This window comes from Capricornis sumatraensis, chromosome 1, assembly GCF_032405125.1.
Source record: "Capricornis sumatraensis isolate serow.1 chromosome 1, serow.2, whole genome shotgun sequence".
Lineage (NCBI taxonomy): Eukaryota > Metazoa > Chordata > Mammalia > Artiodactyla > Bovidae > Capricornis > Capricornis sumatraensis.
Window position 1 is genome coordinate 10,646,054 of NC_091069.1, and position 18,466 is coordinate 10,664,519.

Consider the following 18,466-nt stretch of genomic DNA (forward strand, 5'->3'; position numbering starts at 1 on the left):
CCTGCCTGTGTCGTGCAGCCAGGGGCTGTCACCCCCTGTCCTTTCCCCAGTGCCCTGGCATATGAGCAACCACCTCTCTGGGTACCTGGCTGCAGCAAAGGGAGGGTGCCCAGGGCAGCGAGCCAGCCCGTGCCTGCCCAGGAGGCCCGGCGCAGCTGGTTGGGGAGGCCGTGGGCCTGTAAAGACGCAGTGCTTCTGCGAGGTTCTCCTGATACAGTGAAAGATTATCAGCTAAATAACACTAGGAGTGACTGGGGCCACTCAGCCCTGTTGGATTGAAATCGTGTGAGCAAAGTGGTTTTCTCTGAGAGATTTATTTCCTGCACTGGCTTCAGGCAGCCAGCCCAGCCCGAAAGAACGGGGTTGGTCTCCCTCCGTTGGGGTTGGTGGGGAGGACACGAGTTTTTATTTAATCTTCCAATGAGCTGGAACAGTGAAGACAGCATGAATGGACATTAATTCTGAAACAAATTATTAAAGTGCGATCTGGGATTCCGGGAAAGCCATCTACCCCCTGCCTGTCTGCCACTTCCCCTCACCCAGCCCATAAAATCCCTCCCCTCCACTCAAACCCCAACACAGGGTTTCCCATCCAGAGAAGAAAAGCCTGGAACTAACCTAAGCCCAGGGCCAGTGGAACATCGCCCTGGCGGGACAGCCCCTGCCCTCCAGCTGACACCATCTTCCTGCTGGGCCTTGGCCCCTCAGAGGGACTCCCTACATTTTATCCCCTCATTACCTGTATCTGTGATCAAGGATGCCCCAGGCAGAGATGGCCACCACCTCCTTCTCATGGGCTCAGCCTCCATCGGCCTCCACCAGCTCCGGCCCCCTTCCTCACACCCAGCCCAGTCCAGGCCAGCAAGGACCTCACTACCATCCTAACCTGCCTGGCATTCCACATTCCACTGCTGGGCCCTGCCCAGGCCCTGCTCATCTGAGAGGAAAGTGATCTGGAATTCAAGCAGGGAACCGGAAAGCTTGAGCTGGGCGATCTGAGGCCTCTGGGTGGGACTTGGACACAGAAAATGTCAAACCCAGCATCCCATGGTGGCCAGTCTGGGAGAAGGGAGACAGCCAGTACTGAGTAACCACTGTGGAGAGGGTATGCCAGGCACAGGGCGGTAGACCAAGGGGCGTCTCAAGTCAGTTGGGTGCTGGAGGAGCTCAGAGGGGCTTCCAGAGACAAGACCCCTGACCCGGGCATGGAAGGAGAAGGAGGGGTACAGCACCCAGACCCAGAGGAAGCAAAACTTCAGAAGCTCTGGAGGTAGAAAGAGCATCTACTGCTGCACTCAAGATCTACTGGAGTGATGATCATCACGAGAGTTAAAATGCCTGGAGCACTTCCCGTCTGCTGGGTCACATGCTTTACCTGTGTTCTCAGATTCTAATCTTCCCAACAACCCACAAGGATGTTACTGTTGTTTAGTCACTAAGTCTTCCCTGGTGGCTCAGTGGTAAAGAATCTCCCTGCCAAGCAGGAGAGGCAGGTTTCACCTCTGGGTCAGGAAGATCCCCTGGAGAAGGAAATGGCAACCCACCCCAGTATTCTTGCCTGGGAAATCCCATGGACAGAGGAGCCTGGTGGGCTACAGTCCATGGGGTTGCAAAAGAGTCAGATATGACTTACCAACTAAACAACAGGGAGGTAGGAACTACCAATATTCCCATTTTACAGATGAGGAGACTGAGGCTCAAAGAGGCCAGCTGCCCAAAATAGTATGTGGGAGAATTTGAACCTAGGTCTCTCTGACTCCAGAGACAAGGCCCTACCACACCCTGCCTCTCCTGGACCCCATGCAGGCTTCCCCCACTGGTCTATGTTGGGGCGGGCAGGGCAGCATGCAGATCAGCAGGCTTTGAAGCCATGTCTACGCCAGTGGGTCAGAGCACAGTCAAACCCACTTGGCCTTGTCTTCCCTCTTTCCTTCATCCCTTCCCGACTCTAACAACAGAGCCTGTGTCCATGGGTGACAGGGGTTGGGTGGGACTGAGAGAGCCTGGCCAGGTAAGCTCTCCTGCCTGAGCCGATCGGTCCGTCACAGCCATGTGCATAGACCCACCTGCCCAGGACTCACCTTTCTTAATGATCACAAACACATTTTATCACTATTATTATTTTAGTTTTGTGTTTTTTTTTTTTTTCAATTTTTTGGCCACAAACAGTGTACAAGATCTTAGTGCCCCAATCAAGGCTCGAACTCATGCCCCCTGCAGTGGAAGCTTGGTGTCTGAACCACTGGGCCTCCAAGAAAGTCCCAGTAATCAGAAATCTCTTGAGGCCAACTTAGCCATGTATTATACCCTACCTGTCCAAGGTAGACAGGCCGCTCTGGGCTCCCGATTCCCAGAGCCTGGCATGGATCAGGGCCGAAGGTTCAGAGGGCTCCTTCAGGCCAGCTGAGGGCCCCACCTTCTGTTCCTCCTGGCAGCAATGCCTCCATCCACTCGGCTGTACAAACCTGGAAGGGCCTTCCTGCCTCCCGTCCATCACCCCATAAACAATCCATCAGCAAGTGTCTGCACACGTTGTGCTTATTTGCTCAGTCGTGTCCGACTCTTTGCAACCCCGTGGACTGTAGCCCGCCAGGCTCCTCTGTCTGTGGGATTCTCCAGGCAAGAATACTGGAGTGGATTGCCATGCCCTACTCCAGGGGATCTTCAACACCCCAACACAAAGCACACCCCCAGTCGGCCCACTTCTCCCAGCTCCACCACCTCCTCCCTGGGCCCAACATCCCCATCTCTCACCCCTCCAAGTCTCCCAACCACACCCTCCTCAGCAACATCTGATGGGTGTCAGTGATGGGATCGCAGACAGGAACCTCGTGTGCACTGTGTGGCAAATAGAGCATTCTCTTGTTCTCTGATGATGGGGAAAGGAGCACATTTTCTATCAGCCTAGACAACAAAAACGATGGAAACCAAGCATTCAGTAAGGATTTAGTTAACAATGACCCTTTAATCATGTCACCTCTCTCCAGCTGACGTCCTGCACACCCCTCTGCCCAAGCTGGTTTGCTCAGGTCAAATTTGCTCACTCAAGACTTAAATGTCTTCCTCCCTTTATCCAGGATGGGATGGGGAGTCTTTCTTGATCACTGCAATTATTTTGAAAATGCTGTCTCTTTATCCTCTGGGTCCCTCTCGGGGATCTCAGCCCCCCAGGACCAGGTGCCCCATTCTCCCTTCCCCATCGGCTCAGAGCTTCTGGGAGGGGTAGCTGGACCCACAAGCAGCCCCCATGGGTGATGAGAGCCCCGCCCCAAAGATTCCAGTCCTTCCACACTTATGGGAACAAAGCCTTGAGGGATGAGAGAAGAGGGGCAGCTAGTCTGGAGGGGAGACTTGGCAAGCCAGAGATTCCTGGAGGGCTAGGTTAAGAGGCTGGGGTGACTTCCTTGCACAGACACTGATAATAATAATAATAGGAGCCTGCCACGCACAGGTCTGGTCCTTTCCGGGTGCTGGGCCCTGCACTAACACTCTGCGTGCCCACACCTCCCCACTGAAGTGGATAATTGTGTTATTTTCCCATAGACTGGGAAGCTGAGATGCAGAGAGGGTGGGCACACAGCTAGCACAGTCCTGATTCAAATCCCAAAGCCTGGCCCCTGACCGCTGTGCTCCAGGCCTGGCGCTCAGTGGTTGGGAGAACCCAGCACGAAAGGATGGGGAGGGGACAGTGAGAGGGAAGTGGAGCGGCAGGCTGGGCCCTGGAGGTGGGCCCAGGACCAAGTCAGGACTCGGTCCAAGAGCAACAGGAACTCACGTTTGGGCTTTAAACTGGAGAGGTTCATGGTCCTGTCTGGGTTTGGGTTTAAAGGCTGCTTGACTGTCCTGTGTCAAGTGGATAAGAAAGAAAGAGACTGAGGCTGTGGGGGCGGGAAGGGGAGGGGAGAGAGAGGGGTGAGAGAGAGAAGGGGGAAGGAGGGAGAAATGAGCAGACCTCACAGATGCCACCACTGTGGTCCCTGGGGGAGCTGGTGGCCCGAGCTGGCAGGGGCTCTGGATGTCTAAGGCTCAGAGCCCACCTGCAGCTACGGCAGCACCCCCTTACCCCCCACCCCCCACCCTCAGTCTCCCCAGTCCAGCCCAGCAGCTATTCCGCTTCCTCCTTCTTTCCTGCTGGATCCTCCCAGGGTCCTTGTCCCTCCTAACTCCAGGGAAACTCCAGAGTCCCTCAGGGAGAAGCTGCAGAGATGGGGACCCTGAGGTCTGTCTGACTCCCGACCTCAGCTCTTGCACCTGCTCCGTGTGGCTGCTGCCAAGAATGAACCAACCTGCACACAAAGCAGCCCCTTTTGTATTTCTGAACTGCTCAGGACTTGCCCAGTAGCAGAAAGAATGAAAATGCAAACCATCTAAAGTCAATAACAAGTTCAAAAGCCAAGGCAAGAATAAGTAGTGACAATTCCTACAGCTTGTCCTGCGGGAAAGCCTCTGGCCAGGAGCGGGGTCCTGCACCCGTATATGAACCAGTCACAGTGCCAGGATGGGGAACCATGATATGCTGGGCCTGGAGGGCACCTTCTTCCTTGTGCTTGGTGGTGGATGCTGGGTTTGCCACCAATAGCGTGGGACCTCGAAATCAAGTTACTACTAAGCCTGTTTCACAAACATCTCAGAGAGGTTAAGCAACCCGTCAAATCACCCAGCTTCCCCTTCCATTGCTCTGAACCTGTGCTCCGAATCCCCACCTGCAGGGGCGGAACAGGTTTCAGAGAAGGGACAGGGCACATTGGTGGCCCCTGTGAGAGAAAATCCAGACTTCCTTTTTTCTGGCATTAAGGTCCTGGCAAGGCGACCCCACTTCCCGTTTCCCCCTCTGACCACATCCCTCCTACATGCTCTGCTGGACTGCAATTACCTGGCAGGGGCAGGGCCTCAGTCCTGTCTAAACCTCCTCTCCTTTCCCTCACTTTTCCCAGGGCAGAGCCTGGCTCAGGACAAGTGCTTCTGAAAGGTTCTGTGTGGATTCTCAAAGGTTCTGTGTATGAGCTGGAAAGGACCTATAGAAGTCCCTGGGCTCAAAGCCTCCAGACACACAGCTCACCACCTCCAAGGCCCCCTGATGTTGCTGGTTTCAATTCCACTTCCTCCCAAATCAAGTCTCCCTGTCAAGTCTCCAAGTCAAGACTTCCTAGCAAGTCAATTCCACTCCCTCCCAAGGCTCAGGTCCCCACCAGGGCATCCCTGGGGTGAGCCTTCTCCCTGGGACCTGGAGTGATCGAATCCCTAGAGATCAAGAGCTTTCTCCGCCCAAGATTCAAGGGTCAAAAGGACAGCGGAACACACACACACACACACACACACACGCAGCTCCATTTCTTCCAGGAGGGGAGGAAACTCCCATTCAGGTCTTCTCAGGGAAGGAGGCCAGGGAACCTGGAGATGGGAAGGGGCAAGGGAGGAAGAGATCTCATCCTTCATCTTCCTGCCCTTATGACCGTCTCGCAGGCCTGCAGATCCCGGCCTGGGCCCCCCACCCCTGCTCACCCCCACCTGGCCTGCGGGGAGGAGAGGCGCCAACAAAGGAAGGGTCCCCATCCCGCCAGGACCGGATGCACCCGGCCCGCCACAGCAGGTCTCCCCGACGCACACGCTGGAAGCGTTCCCGCCAGCGGCCGCTGTCACACGCGGTGGACCCGCAAGGGCTCACACACACACACCCCGGAGCCCGCGCACACCCGCTGCCACGCGGAGCCGGACACACGCGGCGGGAAGGCCTTGCGGGGGCCATGGTGCACCGGATGGGTCGACGATCCGATGCCCGCGCGTCCGTCTGGGCCTGGGCCTTGTTCGGGGGGGGCGCGACCCCAAGCGCCCCAAACACCCGCGGGGGTCCCGGCTGCCCGACAGCGGCGAGGCGGGACACTCGGGCTCGGGAGCGGCCGAGACTTCCGCCCCGGCCCCGCGCCGCCCCTCTCCGCCGGGCAGCGGCAGCCGCCAGGGAGGCCCAACCGCGGCCTCGTGGCGCCCCCTGCGGTCCGCACTACGCGGGCTCGGGCCTGGCGCCCGGGAGCGCCGGGGTGGGTGGTGGTGGCGCCTCCTCTCCCGGGCTCCACTGTGGCCGCAGACACTCTCCCGGAGCGGCCGCGTGGAAGGGCCCGGAGCTGCCCCCGCGCGGGGGCCCGAAAGCCCGGCCAGAGCCCCGCGGCGGCCGCCTGCCCAGCCCGCCCGGCTCGCACCCCAACCCGGCCACGCGCGGGGGCTGCTTCCTCCTTTGACAGAGCGGGAGACCGAGGCGGGACGCACAGCCGGGACGCGGGGAAACCTGGCTGGGACCTTGACTCTGGGGCATGTGAATGGGGGTCTCCGAACCCGGCCGGCCACCTCCTGGGTCGTATTGGTCTCCTCCCGGCACCGCCTGCCTCTGCCCACCCCAGCTCTCCTCTGAGCCCATCTGTCCAGGAACTGCCTGCACCCACTTAACACCGTCCTGGAGTCTTAAAATAAAAAAATCACATGCGTGTGCGTGCCATGTCGCTTCAGTCGTGTCCAATTCTTTGCAACCCCATGAACTGGAGTGGGTTGCCATGCTCTCCTCCAGGAGATCTTCCCCACCCAGGGATCAAACCTGCATCCCATATCTCCTGCATTGGCAGGTGGGTTCTTTACTACTAGCGTTCTGGAGTCTTAAAACAAAAATCACACCAGGAAAAAACACCTTAGGAGCCCCAGCCTCAGGGTCCACCTTGGGGCCAGGAAACCAAGACCCATGAGAGCCCCTTAGTTTTGGCCTGGTCTCTGTGAGTCAGTCTGGTTGTCTAACTACACTGAGATCTTTTAGGACCCTCTCTGCCCCCTTCTGTGCCAGCAGGGAGGTGGCACCCAGTTTTTTGCACTTACGACACATGTCTGGGCCAGGCCCTGTGCACCTGTTCTGCGATCCTCACAGCAAATCAACCCTGTGGGGTGGTATTATTATACTGCCTCCTACAGAGGAGATCGAGGCCCATGAGGTGGGAGGCTTGCCTGAGCTCACACATAGCAGGTGAGTGGCAGAGCTGAGATTGCAGGCCTGATTTGAGGCTCACTTCAGAGCTCTACCAGCCCCGTCTACAGTTACCATGTGGAACCCATGCCAGGCACCAGCACTGGCTTTTTGATGTGACCCACCCTGACATGGAGAGTGGCCATCCCCTCACACCCATCACAAGAGTCACAATCACATTGGTAAGGCTCCAGCCCAAGCCTGGCCCTCAGAGTCCCCAAGAGTCAGATGCCTCCAGACTGATCCTCCATTTTACAGATGGGCACACTGAGTCCACAGAGACACAGGGTCTTGCTCAGGATCACACAGAGCAGCTATGGTCTAGGCTGCTCAATACCCCAGGCAAGAAAAGAGTTCAGGTTCCAGGATCTGACCCTTCTGTGCTTCAGGGCTGCAGTCCTCGTTGTAGGGTCAACGGTTTAGCTGGAGTTCTGTCTGGAGGGAGGGATGAAGAGCAGGAGACAGACACTAACACAGAACAAGGACAAACCCAGAGATCAGAGCTGAGATGAGGGCTTGGCTGGGGTTTGGGGAAGCGCAAAGCAGAGACTGGACATGGGAGGGGTCAGTCAGCAAAGGATTCCCAAACAAGTGACGTCAAGTCGGCTTTAAAAGGATGCATAAGAGTTTGCCATTGGAAAAATGCAGGCAGGGATATTTCAGGAGAAAACATGGGGCTCAGAGGCCTGTTCCCATCTGTGCCTTGGTGGTTGAGAGTATGGGACCGGTTACTAGACAGTCCTGGGTTGGAGCCCCAGCCCTGCTGTGTGACTTAACCTTTCTGAGCCTCCATTTCCTCGGCTATGAAATGAGAGTAGGGATGATCTCCGTCACAAGGCAGTTGCCGGGCGATCAAGGGGCATGGCGCACAGGAAGACAGGGACTAGACACTATCGTACGGAGCAGCTGGGGACTGGAGTAAAGAAAGAGGTGGCTGAGGCGGTCATCGGTCTTCTGAAGACAGACAGACTGTGAGGGACCTTGAATGTCAAGCTAAGGAGCTTGGCTTTGTTCTGAAGGCAGTGGGGAGACATGGAAGGGCTTTGAGTCAAGGAGTTACAACTGTGATTTGTGTTTTAGAGGATGCCCACCCGCAGGTGCTAGGGTGTCCTTGAAGAAGGACAAGGACGAGGCTCCTGATCGCTAAGCCCAGCTGTGTCCTGGCACCTGAGATCCCTCCAGCCCACTGTCTTCTCCCTCCCTCAGCTCTACGAGGCTGAGAAGTTGCCCTGCCCTGATTCCAAGGCTGGTCGAAGGGCCGAGGAGGCAGGCGGCCTGCAGCCCCTACCCTCACTGCCCCGTGGTCCCAGACACCCCTGCCCAGGAACCCACAGCCTCTGTGACCAGTTCTTTGCTTTCCTCGAGCTACCCTCCCCTCTACACACACACACACACACACACACACACACACACACACACACTCCACAGTCCCCATTACAGACAAAGGACGGGCAGCATCGCCATAATTTCTATTTCCTTCTAAATAGATGCTCCCGGACCTGCTCCCACAAAACCAATTAAAGCACCTGCCGAGGACGAGGCTTTGTCAGCAAATTATTTCCAGGCTTTGAGACTCGGGAATAAATCTCAGAAGGATGAAGTGAATGGAATGAGTAGGGGAGCTAGAGATAGGGGGGCTGAGCAGGCAATGGGGGGGAGGGTCACTTTGGGTCCAAGCACCTGCAGGTGGAGTCTTCATTTCTGCCGCCAGACCCTCAGCCAGGTCCCAGCACTGGGACCCTTTACAGTCCCACCAGAGAAGCAGCCTCTCAGGAGTCGGACATCCCGGCTCCAAGTCAGGAATTCCCCTGGAAAATTGCCTGGAAACAACTTCCAGAACCACGGGGTGGGCGGCACGGCTACCTTTACGTCCTTGTCCCATTGCTGCATCCCTTGGCTGTTTCCCCAACAGAAAGGAAATGGCACCATAGCCTCAGTGTGGAATCGGGATGTCTGGGCTCCTAACTCACTGTGGGAACCTCAGACAAGTCCTTCTCTGATCTGACCCTTTGTGTTTCTATCTGCAAAGTAGGGGTGGATGAAAGTTCACCCAGCCCTGCAGCTTCAACTCTTCAGGTGCCCATGAAAGTCCAGAAGGCCTCCTGGTTCAGGCCCAGCTGGCCTTCTAGGACGCCTGTGGACTCTCTCTTTGGGCAAAGGCCAGGGAGCAGGTAGAGTTCCATCCAATGCACCCATCATGGCCCCCACCAGCTCTCAGACTGGCAGCAGGGAGCGAGGGGCTGAGTGAGCCCCAGGCGGGCCCACATCCAGCGCTTAGCAGTACACCTTGCCCATAGTGTGGCCTCAATATATGTGGCCATTTTTACTGCTACTACAGCAACACTTGCCTCTCTAGACTACCAGGTCCTTCAGTTCCAGGTCACATTCCCATCAGTCCACCAACACCCACCTTGGCCCAATCAACAGTAAGGACTTGCATGACTGAGACCTCGAGGTGGATATCATCAGCACTACCATCTTACCAGAGCAGACAAAGCCTCAGAGAGGTTAAGCCACATGCTCAGAGTCACACAGCTTGCCCGGCAGGACATGATGCCAAAATGGAGCCTCAAGGTAACTCCCCACATGAATCTGAGTTGGGAATCTGAGTTGAATGCACAAAAGGGATCAGACCTGAAAGGCGGAGATGCCAGGTGCCAGAGCTACAAGCTTACCAGGGGATAGGAGCCTTACAACCATCCCAGATTAGAGGCCACTCATAAGGGATGCTAATTAATTAATTAATTCAGAAAAGAATGTCCTGGCAATCCCATGGTCAGGACTCCATGCTTCCACTGCAGGGTACCCAGGTTCCATCCCTGGTTACAGAATTTAAAAAATAATAATTAAGAACTGCAGACTACTAGCCTCCACAGAAGTTAGCTCTACAGAAATTAGGGTGCCCACCTGTCATCCCAGCACCTGGCCTGGGGCACCTGAGAAGCCCTGGAATCTGGCCTTATACTTCCATAGGCCACAAGGGACCCAGTCAGGCCACAAATTGCTGGCAATAATAACAAAACAATCATTGTAGGTGGTACCCATCCTCTGGAACTTTGAATTAGTTGAAGGAACCCTGACAATACCCCCGAGATAGGGACCAAGATTATAGGTAAGAAAACTGAGGCTGGAGAGAAGTCACACATCTGGGGTCACTCTGCTAACACCAGGGGCACAGTTTTCCTGGCCTCTATCATCAGTGCCTGAGTGGGCAGTGGCCCATGGACTCCCAGGAGCATTTTTCCTCTAATAGTTACACATTTCACTTCATATGTGTCAGGAAAAAAACAGAACCAGCCCTTCAAGCCCAAATAGTTTATGGATATGAAAAATGGACATATTTTTTGAAACAAGAAAAATCCTAAGTCAATGAGAACAGGTGGTACTTGTCCTGGACAAAGGTAGGTCAGTAACAGAAACACAGCATCCACATCCCTCCTCGGCATCCTCACAGCTGGCTGAGGCCCCAGAGGAGGAGGAGATGCAGACAGAAGAGCTGAATAGGCTTATCAGGGTGGCTCCGCTCCAGGCGAGGCGCAGCACTTGGGCCACTGGCAGTCACGCCACCGTTGCTGCCTGAGGTGTGTTCGTGCTGCCTCTTCGGGGATCTGACCTGTAAACTTGACTTCTCTCCCTTTAATGAGGGCTCAGAGAGGCTCATGCCCAGGGGCTCTGAGCTCCTAAGTTGAGGCCCGAGATTCCAGGACCAGTCGCTGTGCTGTCCAGGGCCTGAGAGAGGATGGATTTGCCTGAGGGAGTTTTCCAGGCCTGCAGGGCCAATCCAGACCCTCTGTATCCGTCCTGCACTTGCCCGGGATTTGTTTCTTGTTGCTTGTCTTTAATGATTTTCTTTCTAACTATACGTGCATTCTGAGTCGCTTCAGTCGTGTCCACCTCTTTGTGACCCTATGGGCTGTAGCCCACCAGGCTCCTCTGTCCATGGGGTTTTCCTGGCAAGAACACTGGAATGGATTGCCATTTCCTCCTGCAGGGGGTCTTCCCAACCTAGGGATGGAACCCACATCTCTTATGTCTCCTGCACTGACAGGCAGGTTCTTTACCACTAGCGCCATCTGGGAAGCCCTCATTGTAACTAAAGAGGCGACTGAACACAGCAGCCCAATAGTAAGAATGCAAAGAGCTTCTGAGCATTGTGACAAGTTGTATGACTTTGAGGGCATCACTAGGCTTCTCTGAGCATCAGCTTCCTCATTTGCAAAATGAGGATCCTAATATCTCCCTCAGAGGGGGATTTCGAGAGTGAAATGAGATCATGTGCTTCTGTCAGCATTCAACCATGAAAACAGTACTTCAACAGGTGGAATCTGATACAGGCAATTAACTGCACAGGTAACCAAAATTCTGAGAAGCCAATAGGAATGGAACAGAGACCCAGAGATCACTGAAGCAGACAGCCACCTCCCCACTGTGTGGGCAGCACAAAAGGAGGAGATGGGGTTCACAGGGGCCATGGGGGTGGAGCTGCAGAGACAGCATGGTCCCTATCAGAGGCTGCCAGGGCAGGACGGCAGGGAGAGAAATACCCTGGCTTCTCCCTTCTCCTGCCCTCCTGTCTCCCCCAGGGCCTCCCACTGGCCATTTGAGGGGCCTGGGAAGCTCAGTTGCAGGGCAGGGCAGGGCTTTGCAACACCAGGCAGAGCGGGAATAACCAGGCATGGATCTGAAACATTTGCACAGGCCTGGGGCCACACAGTACGCGGTGCCCTGCCCAGTCAGTAAATGACTGTGATCTCTATAGTGTTCCTTCATATTATTAAAACAATACATGTTCACTATATTAGGATTATTTTGGTTGCAACAGAAATTCATTCAAGCCAGATTCAACAGGACAAAAACGGAATTTAACAGAACACTGCAGTGAAATCTCTTAAAACCCAAGGGCAGGACCACGATAAGGCCTGGCAGGATTGTCAGGTCTCCCCGGAGGATCCCTGCTGTCTCCTGCTTCTCTCCGCGAGGGCTGCTCCGTACTCCTCATGGCACACAGGTTCCTTAGTCCACCGGGCAGAGGATGACCGGAAACAGTTCCCAGATTCAGACAGCACTGGGATTCCTTAGTCTCTTTTCCAAATTCCTGGGGCAGCCATTCTGATTGGCCCAGCTTGAGTACCTGTGTCCGCCTAATCCAATCAGCCATGGCCAAGGGGGTGGAGTCACAGGTGCGGAGCGCAGACCCTCCTACCAAACTGTGTAGGAACTACAGAAAGCCTTAAAACGCACTGCATTGTTTTATTTTCGGGTTCTATTTCGGCGTCCCTCCTCTTGTTTAGGGCTTCTCTTGTGGCTCAGCTGGTAAAGAATCCGCCTGCAATGCGGAAGACCTGGGTTCCATCCCTGGCTTGGGAAGATCCCCTGGAGAAGGGAAAGGCTACCCGCTCCAGTATTCCGGCCTGGAGAATTCCATATAGTCCATGGGGTCCCAAAAAGTCGGACATGACTGAGTGAATTTCACTTCACTGTTATGTTGAACACAAATAATGCTGCAGCCCCACCCCCACATTTCCTGCGAATGAATTCCTACCGGTGACTCAGCTAATACTGAGAGGGCCCTTTACTGCCCCCTTCACATAAATGCGCTGCAGCTGGTGGGACATCTTTAAATGATTGTTCTTGAGGGTTTCAGAAGCAAAAGACAGCCAGGCCCCACTGCAGGCCATCCCCTCTGAGGTTTTATTTGGCTTTCTTGCATATTTTTTAATTAATTATTATTTGGTTATCTGATTAATTATTATTCCAGACTCCAGTAATCCATAATGCAAAATCATACAGATGCTGGACTTAATTAAATGGACTTTTTACCTCATTTGGGAGAAAGAGTTTATTTAACAAGAAAAGAAGGTAAAGAGGTTCAAGGCAGCTGGTTGGGATGATGTTTTTTCTTTCCAATTTTTATTATGAGCTTTCAAAACAGGAAAGCTGAAAGGACTGCACACTGAGCTCTTGCACGCCCTCCAGCAAGATTCAACAACAGTTCATACTTGGCCCACTTATCTCTGTTTCTCTCTCTGGGCTTCTGTCTCTGTCTCCCTCATTCTCACTCTCTCTCTCTCTTTCTCTCTCTCTCTCTATGTATCATATATTATAAATTATATGTATTAAAATATATAGCATTTATATATAAATATATATATTTGTGCTAAATTGCTTCAGTTGTGTACAACTCTTTGCGACCCCATGGATTGTAGCCCTCTAGGCTCCTCTGTCCATGGGATTCTCCAGGCAAGACTGGAGTGGGTTGCCATTTCCTCCAGCAGGACATCTTCCTGACCCAAGGATCGAACCCATGTCACTTATGTCTCCTGCACTGGCATGGCAAGGGGGTTCTTTACCACTAGCACCACCTGAAAGAAAAAAGAATGTATATATAATATATGTAAATTACTTTCCTGGGCCATTTGGAAGCGAGTAACAGATATCATGACCTTTCACCCACAGATTTCTTTTCATCTCCTAAGAATAAGGACATTCTTCTAGGTAACTACAATGCTATTATTATGCTAAGAAAATTAACAATAATTCCATCATTCCATTAAATATTTCAGAAGGACTAATTCAAATTTCAGGGAGACTAATTGCCATTGATAAGCAATTTCAAGAAATAAATAATATATATAAAAGTACCCGACATAATGTCTGGCACACATAGGAACTTAGTAAATGTCAGCATCCCCTGCTACCCGCCACCCCCCACCACACACACACGAATTTCCATCACCACCATTTTTAAAACCACTAAGTAACTGCAAACAGCATGGTTCAATGTGATGCGACATCAGAAGAGCATGATCAGACCACCGGTGCCCCAGATGGGGCTCCCCCAACTCTTCCCCGCAGACACTGAAAGCAGGAGGAAAATTGCTGGAGACAAAAGACACAGTCACAGGGCGCTGAACTTGGCCTCACCAGCCTCCTAGTAATGGCGCCAGGGAGGGGATCGGTGCCAGCCAGTGCTGCTCAGCCACCACGTGGCAGACAGAGCTGGGCTCCTGGCCGGGGTCCCTCCACTTACCAGGGCAAGAACGGGGTTTTTTTTTTTTTTAATTGTTTTCAAAACAGATTTCATGTGGTCCCAAAATGAGACCATGATTGTAAATTAAAGTGTAATTAGCCTTTACGCTTTTATATTCATTAACTCTTCTCTGTTAATGATGCTAGGCTGGAGCAGAAACCCTGCATTATGAAACCACATCCAGGAAATAAAATAGTGATTTAGATAATGGCCACAATGTATTGCTACTTACACATAATTAAACAAATGCTCCATTTAAACTTGGAAACATGACTGAATGTTGATTAACCCTCGCCCAGCAATTCTGCTCGGAACTGGGGAAGGGGAGGCACCGTGAGCTCGTCCGTAACAAAGTGTCTGGACCAGTCACGAGTGCCTGCTACATTGCCAGCCATGCCCACCAGCCCCACCTGTGCCGCTGGGTGGCTACAGGTCTCATGCCAGGGAGTGTGGCCGTGGATGGAGGTGACTGTGAAAGTGATCCCGGGACCACTTAAGAAACCACCACACTAAGTGAAACAAGCCAGACACAAAAAGATAAATATTGTATGATTCCAAATTTATAGAAACAGAAAGGAGAAAGGTGACCCCCCAGGGGCAGAGGCTAGTGCTTGATGGATACAGCATTTCAGCTTGGGGTTGTGAAAGATGATGAAAGATTCTGGAGATGGATGGTGGTGATGGTTACAAAGCCGTGTGGACATACTTACTGCCACTTAACTGTATCCCTTAAAATGGTTAAACAGTAGATTTCATATATAATTTACCACAATTTTTAAAGCTTATTTAAAGCATTAGGAGAAAAGGAAAAAGTCACCACACCCCAACTCTACTGCCCACAAATACGAAAAGTCTGAATCTCACCTTCTCAGAGATCAATTCACATGGTTCAGCACTGACTCTGATGACTTGACTCAAAGTTAGGAAAATGGAAATTTTTTTAGGTTTTAAAAAGTATAATGAAGTATTGCTTAACATGTAAGTAATTCAGACATGTATTGACTAAAAAGTAAAGTTTCTGATTCTCAATCAGTTTAGTTCAGTTCAGTCCAGTCACTCAGTCGTGTCCGACTCTTTGCGACCCCATGAATCGCAGCACGCCAGGCCTCCCTGTCCATCACCAGCCCCCGGAGCTCACTCAGACTCACGTCCATCGAGTCAGTGATGCCATCCAGCCGTCTCATCCTCTGTCATCCCCTTCTCCTCCTGCCCCCAATCCCTCCCATCAACCCACTCCCAAAAAAGAAGCACCCAATAATTTTCCCGTTTGCCATTTTTTTACATGTAGCTTTTCCACATAATGTGTTGCTCTGCTGGGTCCCCCAGAAGCAGACCCTGGGACAAGAAAGGGAGGGCAGGTGGGAGATGTGGGAGGTGATCCCAGGAGAAATGAGTGGGAAATAAGACAAGGAAAGAGAAGAATAAAAAGTGTATGACCCTATCTATTATTTATTGCTGCATAACAAGTTACTGTAAAATCTAATTGCTTCAAACAATCATCGTTACTTGACTGTTGATTCCTGTGGGTCAGGAATGCAGACAGTAGGGAAGAATTGCCCCTGCACCCCCAGGGTCTGAGGCTTCGAATGGAAAACTTCAAGGCTGGGGCTGGAGTCGTCATGAAGGTTGCCCGCTCACACATCTGATAATTGATGCTGGTTCTCCTTGGGGGACCTAGCTGGGTTGTGAGCTGGAACGCCCACAAGTAGCCTCTCCAGGTGGCCTGGGTTCCTGAAACATGGTGGCTAGGTTCCAAGAGTGACCACCATGTGAGTGAGAGAGAGAAAGGCATGGGGGCAGCGAGAGAGAGGGAATGAAAGGCAGAAACCACGTTGCCTATTAGGACCAGTCTTAGGAGTCACGTCGTATCACCTCCACCACCTATGATGAAGGTCTGCCCAGGCACAAGCAGGCAGGAATGTCAATGACCCGTTGAAACAAGAACAAGCTGTTGTTGTTTATTCTCTAAGTCACGTCCAACTCTGTTCAACGCCGTGGATTTTAGCTCGTCTGTCCATGGGATTCTCCAGGCAAGAATACTGCAGTGGATTGCCATGCCCTCTTCCCGGGGATCCTTCCAACGCAGGGATCGAACCCACATTTTTATGTCTCCTACATTGGGAAGCGGGGGTTCTTTACCACTAGCGCCACCTGGGAAGCCCAACAAGAGCAAACGGGAAATACAATCTGCCATAGCCAGGCTAAGTACATTTGCAGGCAACTGGTGCTTGATTCCAGTAGGGACCTCTGGGAGGTAGCCTGTCACCCTAATACTTATGGGGTGGTCAATATGGGTCAGGCTTCCCAGGTGGCTCAGTGGTAAAGAATCTGCCTACCAAGCAGGAGACATGGGTTCAATCCCTGGGGTGGGAAGATCCCCTGGAAAAGGAACTGGCAACCCGCTCCAGTATTCTTGCCTGGGAAATCCCATGGACAGAGGAGCCTGGCATGCTACACTCCATGGTGTCGCAGAGTCAGACACAACTTAGCAACTAAACACCACCACCACTATGGGTCCAGGACTGTGCTGAACGCACACATATTCCGTCATTTACCGTGCAGTAGCTACTACCACTGCCCCCAAAATAAAGATAAGGCAACTGAGGCTTAGAGAATACCAGGCAGAGACTGCCCATCCATCCACCAACTCCCGTCTTTCCTGCTTCCCATACACACAGCTAGAGCACATCTCCCGGCGTCCTTATGGCTAGGAGTGACCATATGACTAAGCCGTCTGCAATGAATATGGGCCAAAGCAAGGGGTACCCCGTCCTGGCTGGGGCCATAGGCTGTCCCCCCATGTGCCTGTGTGCTCCTTCTCCCGTCTGGCCAGAATCAACACGCAGCCTTGGAAAAACACCCGGTGAAGATGTCAGACTTTTTTAGTGTGGTTCCCTGAATTGCCTCATGGAAGAGACCCCCCCTCCCCATCATTTATCTCATCCCCCTTCAACCTGGGACTGTTAAGCAACAAACAAACCTCTGTTGTGTTTACACATTACGTTTGGCTCTGCTTGTCACCACAGCACAATCTAGTCTAACACAGGTGTGTAGTATGAGATTGAATCCTCTAAAACTGCCATGACAACTTTGTAATTCCAGATAACTCAACCTCACACGCACAGCTCTTTTCACTCTTCCACTCCTGCACAGTGTTCCACTTGTTATTTAACCACTTATATAACCACTCCCCCTTTGATGAACATCTGTCCTTACAAATAACACTGCAAGGCCCATTCTTAAATATTTACCATTATGAGTTTTATGAAGCTGTCCATCAGACAGATGCCACAAAGTAGGACTGCTGGGTAGGTGCTGCACATTAAAAACTTTTATTTGTGTGTGTCCACTCTAGCAGCATAGACACTAAAGCTGGAACAATACAGAGATTAGCATGGCCCCTCCCCGAGGACGACACAAAAATTCGAGAAGCATTCCATATTTTTATCCTGCAATAAACCATGATAAAAGAATATGAAAGAGAATATATATGTTTAATATATATTGTATAACTGAATACCTTTACCATACATCAGAAACTAACAAAACATTGTAAATCAATTGTATTCAATAAAAAAATAAATCTTGGGACTTCCCTGGTAGTTTAATGGTTAAGACTCCAAGCTTCCACTTTGGGGGCACAGGTTTGATCCCTGGTGCAGCAACTAAGATCCCACATGCCACACAGTGCAGTCAAAAAATAAATAGATAAAATATCTTTAAAAAATAAAATAATAGTCATGTGGCAGTTTAAACAAATAAATCTTAATGGATAACAAGGACCTACTATATAGCACAGGGAACTCTGTTCAGTATTATGCGACAACCTAAATGGGAAAAGGATTTGAAAAAGGAAAGTTACATGTATATGTATAACTCAATCACTTTTCTGTGCGCCTGAAACTATCACAACATTTTTAATTAAAATAAAAAGTTTAAAAAATAATAATATAGGACTTACTATGTGCTAGGCAGTGTTCTATGTTCTTTACAAACATTACTTAATCCTTACCACAACCCTGTGAGGTAGGTGCTATTATTATCCCACTTTGTGGATGGGGAAACAGGCCAAGAAAGCTAACTTGCTCAAGGTCATGCCCCTGGTACGCGGTGGAGCTGAGATTGGAGCCCAGGCACTGGGCTTTGAGTGTCTCTTCAGAAGCATTAAGTCCTCTGCATGTGAGAGTGAGGCCCGCCCTGGAGAGGCCCCTCAGACTACAGTGCGGCGGCTGGGCCCGCCCAGGAGCCTGCACTCGACCCTCTAAGGAAACTAAGGAAATGTGAACAAACAGCTGCAGGGTTGCTGCCACTGAGAGCACTGGGCCTGCCCTGGGGAAAGGGCTGCACAGGACTTTTTTCTTTTAATTGCTTAATCACGTCCCACTCTTTCTTTGCAACCCCATGGACTGTCCCACTCTCTGTCCATGGGATTCTCC

The 18,466-nt window shown here is 51.9% G+C and overlaps 1 non-coding gene across 1 annotated transcript; it reads left to right on the forward strand.

The window, feature by feature from the left end:
• The first annotated feature begins 17,372 nt into the window (after positions 1-17,372).
• On the forward strand, positions 17,373-17,476 carry LOC138093579 (U6 spliceosomal RNA). Its single transcript, XR_011146119.1, has one exon. It is a non-coding gene; the product is annotated as a U6 spliceosomal RNA (small nuclear RNA).
• Positions 17,477-18,466: the final 990 nt, after the last annotated feature.